The sequence below is a fragment of the Eptesicus fuscus genome, chromosome 10 (assembly GCF_027574615.1).
Source record: "Eptesicus fuscus isolate TK198812 chromosome 10, DD_ASM_mEF_20220401, whole genome shotgun sequence".
NCBI classification, from domain to species: Eukaryota; Metazoa; Chordata; class Mammalia; order Chiroptera; family Vespertilionidae; genus Eptesicus; species Eptesicus fuscus.
Genome location: NC_072482.1, coordinates 84,148,154 through 84,154,153, shown reverse-complemented (window position 1 = coordinate 84,154,153; position 6,000 = coordinate 84,148,154).

Below are 6,000 nucleotides of genomic sequence, written 5' to 3'. Positions count from 1 at the left end.
AGAAAATAATCAAAAGGAAAACAAAAGCAAATGTATGGGAATTTATTCCACAATTCCTTTTGCACTAAATAAATATTCGGCATACTATATGCAAAGAATTGTGATAGGTGTGTTCTGGAAAATTCTGAAATCACCAATTACACAATTCTTCCCTCTCTCCTTGGGTAAATTAAAAGTACACAAAAAGCAATGATCTTGATACTTTTCTGACATCTTAAAATTCTCTTTCACTAATTTTTCTACTATATATTTCTTAAGTAATTGTGTTCTTCAGAATTCTTTTCAAGCCTCTTCTTTCCCTGCTTCACTTTTTTTTTAAAACTATGTACCCCCTTTCATTCTTATAGTTTCAGCCCACATAGTTTCTGATGATTTCCACATCTATATCTCTACACTGGACTTTTTCTTTGAGTGACAGATTTCAATTTTCTACTGAAATTCTTTACGAGAACATTTTAAAGTCACTTCAAATCCAACATACCCAAGTGGTAATTTAAGGTAATAAGTATTTAGTGCCAAATGAGCATTATCAGTGGTAAGAGCTATGGATCAAGAAGATCACTTGAGGCTGAGGATGTCTGGGAAAGTCTCATGGCAGAGGTAGACGTGGGCAGGACTCTGAAAATCAGTGTAAACTAAATCAGGAGCACATTTTCCCCCCTAATGGACACTTTTTCTGCTGTCTCAGTGCTTTCAAGGTCCAAACTCAGTTTTGACCTCAATTATAATCCAAATTTATAAAAGAGAAAGAGAAAGAAAACTTGCCTCATGGTGATATCTTTCTCACACTTGCTCCCCCGCTTCCTGTTAAAAAGATTGGAGATTGGCAACCAAATAAGCAAAGACCCAGCCACATTCCATTCACAATAGAAATATCTATATTTTCTCAAACATTTTTAGTTTCTTTGACCCCTGAGAAGCCAAAAGGCTAAACCTGAAGCCCACTTGAGAGTTGGGTCTTGAATACCAGCCATTTTCTTTAATCACTCTGCATCCATTTAAAAGTGTGGCTCTGGCCCTGCCTTTGTCGCATTCAAGAATCTGAATGCAGCCGCCCTGGCTCTGGGCATTGCCCTGCCGTCTCATAAAAGGACGGCCTTCTTCCCACCCCCTCGCTTGTAGTGGCACTTTGAGTTTATGTAACTCTCAGTCCAAATTGGATGCTTACTTCAAAATGGAATAGATGTTTTCTTCTTTTTATCTTATGCAATGCTGCTATTTAGAAGGAACATGGAGAGGCTTTTCTCTTTCCTCAGCCATCACAGAAGTTGTTTTTCTTGCACAGAATGATTTTTTAAAAAACATACAACTGAATACACCTTAAAAATCTTAGCTGTTTGCAATTTTTTTTGTGTGAGAAAGAAGTATCTATTTTACTGTGATAGCCTCAAAGGTGAAAGGAGTTGTGCTGTGACAGTTTACAAAAAAGGCATTACAGTTGTGAAAATTCATTAAAAAACGTAAGGTCCATTGAAGAGCTTTAATGTCTTGTGCTGCTTTTTTTCTTCCACAGTGATAATTACAGTATTTTTTTAAAATTACGCATATATATATGTAGTTGTAGTCTTTGAATAGAAAATTGACCATTTGCAAGACAGGTAAATACCTTTAAACATTTATCAGCCAGTGTCAATGAAAAATCTTTCATAATTGCAACTATTGGCATTAGTTGGGCAACATTGCATATCATGACTTGTTTGCCATAACACTGGTTTTGTTCATGACTGAAGTGCTCTTTGATGAGTCTCTTTAATGAAGGGCTATGTATTTTCTTTTGCAATTTCAAAAGTAACAAAAAATTTAGCCCAGATTAATGAATGAATAAGCATTGAAGAAAAAGAGGGAGAAACCAAGATGGCGGCATAGGTGAAACACCTAACCTGCAGCCGGGCACAACAATTTCAAAGGCACAACTAGAGGTCAGAACGGACATCGTCCAGAACCACAGGAGAGCTGGCGGACTGAAATGCCCACAGCTGGGGGGAAGGAGAGGGCCACGGGGACAATCGGGGGAGCCGTAAAAGCCTGAGGTATGGAGAAACTGGCGGAGACACGAGCGCGCGCGCCTGCGGGGAGGATGGAGCCGGAGAGGAGGGGGCGGCTGACGGCCTGGCCGGCGTTCACTGGCAGGAAGGAGATAAAGGCTCCGGAGTGCGCTAAGCGCCGGCTCCGACTGCACTGAGCGCCAGTTCCGGGCGAAACCCTGGGAAGCCAGGCGCAGGCTGGGGGAATGAATCTGGGCTGTGGGGCGCAGGCACAGAGGAGCGGGGGAAGGCAGAGCTCCAGAGGCGCGCACGGGAAGGGGCGCAAAGGACTGACTGTTGCCTGCGCCACTGAACTGCCCTAGCGGGAAGGAGACATAAGCTCAGGACCGTGCTGAACCCCAGTTCCGACTGCACTGAACCCCAGTTCCGGGCGAGGCCCTGGGAGGTCAGGCGCACGCTGGGGGAATGAATTTGGGCTGTGGTGGCGGAGGCACAGAGAAGCGGCGGCTCCAGACGCGCGCACTGGAAGGTGCGCAGAGGACGGACTTTTGCCTGCGCCACTGGGTGGCCCTGCTGGGAAGGAGACAGGGACGCCAGACTGCGCTGAGACCCAGTTCCAACTGCACTGAAACCCAGTTCCAGGCGAGAATCTGGGAGTCCAGATTCATTAGGGGAGGGACTGGACTGTTTGGCAGTGGGCGAAATTCCAGGGCGCGTTTCTCTCAGAGGTGTTTGCAAGGAATACAGAGGGACACAGACACAGGAGCCTCATAGGGTGGGGCTGACAGGAAGCCAAGGTTGTAGGCTCCACCCTGTAGCTCCGCCCCAGCCAAGCTGAGCAGAAGCTTTTTCCTGCTGAGTGCCTCAGGTAGTGGCTGACCCACACTGCATTGGAGACCCAGAAACGAGGGCATCTAGTGGTTGGTGGGAGATGACACCAGATTTCAATCACTTGCATAAGGGAGGCATTCTAGAGGCAGACTCAGTGAGCGCCAAGGCATTGCTGCATCAAGACCCGGCCCACAAACATGTCTCCTGCACAGCAACTCTTCCTATATGGACAAAGAGGGTCCTCACGGCCAATTGGCCTGGAGGACAATTCCTCCCAGTGACACCAACAACAATCAAGACTTAACTGTACAAAGGAGGACCAAGATGGAGACATAGGGCGGCAGCCTGATCGCTGCCTACCACAACAATATTGAGACTACGACGGGAGAGCAGAGCAGACACCAGCCAGAAAGACCGGGGGGCTGGCTGAGCAGATGCTCTACAACTAGAATAAAAGAGAGGGGTACGCAGGATGATGCTGATGCCGGTGACCCAAAGTCCACACTTTAAGAACTATGGCTCAGGCGACACAATGGTGGCCTGGAACGTGCTCGGCGCAGTTCCCCCGGCGGTCTCCGGCTGAGGGGACGGCTCCACTCGCTGCCGAGCACGGACAGACGAGCCCCTGGGAGACATGGGGTGGGAGACTCCGTGCTTGCTGACCTCCGAGTCCTTCAAGAATCTCAATGCCCCGAAGTGGCCAGGTGCGCACGCTCAGCGACTGGCCACCGTTGCAGACCCAAGGGCCGACGCAGCGACACCGGACCAGCCCACCGCCGGGCACCGGGCACACCGGAGCCTTGCCGAGCCCGCCGCCCAACGAGTTCTGCGGCAGCCGCCCTGGAGCTCTGAGAAAATGACCGAAGGAATTGCTGAGAGGGAATTGACCAACAGGAATTGGGATCAAGAAGACGAAACCCCGCTGAGACCCGAGTCCAGGCGAGCCTGCGAGCCTCTGGGCTCAGATGTGGTCACACGCCTCTGGGTCTAGGTGAGGCCTCACGCCCCTGGGTTTGGGTGAGGCCACGCGCCCCTGGGTCCAGGTGAAGCTGGATTACGGGGTCGGGTGAGGCCATGTGCCCCTGGGTCCGGGCGAATCTGAACCCTGGGTCCGGGTGAGGCCGTGGGCCCCTAGATCCAGGTAAGGCTGGGTCCCGAGTATGGGTGAGGCCGTGAGCCCCTGGATCCGGGTGAGACCACGCGACCAGGGGTCTGAGAGAGGTAACGCGCCCCTGGGTCCGGGTGGCTTCGTGCACCTAGGTCCAGGTGAGGCCACGTGCCCCTGGGTCTGAGAGAGGCCACGCACCCCTAGGTCCGGGCGAGACCATGTGTCCCTGGATCCGGGTGGGGCCTCGTGCACCTAGGCCCGGGTGGGGCCGCGTGCCCCTGGGTCTGGGGGAGGCCAGGTGTCCCTGGGTCTGGGTGAGACCGTGTGTCCCTGGATCCGGGTGAGGCCTCGTGCGCCTAGGCCCGGGTGAGGCCACGTGCCCCTGGGTCTGGGGGAGGCCAGGCGTCCCTGGGTCCGGGTGAGACCGTGTGTCCCTGGATCCGGGTGAGGCCTCGTGCGCCTAGGCCCGGGTGAGGCCACGTGCCCCTGGGTCTGGGGGAGGCCAGGCGTTCCTGGGTCCGGGTGAGACCATGTGTCCCTGGATCCGGGTGAGGCCGCGTACACCTAGGCCCGGGTGAGCCCAAGTGGCCCTGGGTCTGGGAGAGGCCAAGCGTCCCTGGGTCCGGGTGCGACCATGTGTCCCTGGAGCCGGATGAGGCCTCGTGCACCTAGGCCTGGGTGAGGCCACGTGCCCCTGGGTCTGGGAGAGGCCAAGCGTCCCTGGGTCCAGGTGAGACCATGTGTCCCTGGATCCGGGTGAGGCCTCGTGCACCTAGGCCCGGGTGAGCCCAAGTGGCCCTGGGTCTGGAAGAGGCCAAGCGTCCCTGGGTCCGGGTGAGACCATGTGTCCCTGGATCCGGGTGAGGCCTCGTGCACCTAGGCCCGGGTGAGGCCACGTGCCCCTGGGTCTGGGAGAGGCCAAGCGTCCCTGGGTCCGGGTGAGACCATGCGTCCCTGGATCCGGATGAGGCCTCGTGCACCTAGGCCCGGGTGAGCCCAAGTGGCCCTGGGTCTGGGAGAGGCCAAGCGTCCCTGGGTCCGGGTGAGACCATGTGTCCCAGGATCCGGGTGAGGCCTCGTGCACCTAGGCCCGGGTGAGCCCAAGTGGCCTTGGGTCTGGGAGAGGCCAAGCGTCCCTGGGTCCAGGTGAGACCATGTGTCCCTGGATCCGGGTGAGGCCTCGTGCACCTAGGCCCGGGTGAGCCCAAGTGGCCCTGGGTCTGGGAGAGGCCAAGCGTCCCTCGGTCCGGGTGAGACCATGTGTTCCTGGATCCGGGTGAGGCCGCGTGCACCTAGGCCCGGGTGAGCCCAAGTGGCCCTGGGTCTGGGAGAGGCCAAGCATCCCTGGGTCCGGGTGAGACCATGTGTCCCTGGATCCGGGTGAGGCCGCGTGCACCTAGGCCCGGGTGAGCCCAAGTGGCCCTGGGTCTGGGAGAGGCCAAGCATCCCTGGATCCGGGTGAGACCATGTGTCCCTGGATCCGGGTGAGGCCGCGTGCACCTAGGCCCGGGTGAGCCCAAGTGGCCCTGGGTCTGGGAGAGGCCAAGCGTCCCTGGGTCCGGGTGCAACCATGTGTCCCTGGATCCGGATGAGGCCTCGTGCACCTAGGCCCGGGTGAGCCCAAGTGGCCCTGGGTCTGGGAGAGGCCAAGCGTCCCTGGGTCCGGGTGAGACCATGTGTCCCTGGATCCGGGTGAGGCCGCGTACACCTAGGCCCGGGTGAGCCCAAGTGGCCCTGGGTCTGGGAGAGGCCAAGCGTCCCTGGGTCCGGGTGCGACCATGTGTCCCTGGATCCGGATGAGGCCTCGTGCACCTAGGCCCGGGTGAGGCCACGTGCCCCTGGGTCTGGGAGAGGCCAAGCATCCCTGGGTACGGGTGAAGCCAGATCCTGGGTCCGGGTGAGGCCGTGCGCCCCTGGATCCATCCGGGTGAGGCTGGGTCCCAGGCCCGGGTGAGACCACGCGCCCCTTGGGTATGGGTGAGGCCACGTGCCCCTTAGTCCGGGTGACGCCGTGCCCCTGGGTTCGGCCGAGACCAAACCAGAGGGAGTCGGACCTCCATTACCACCATTTGTCCA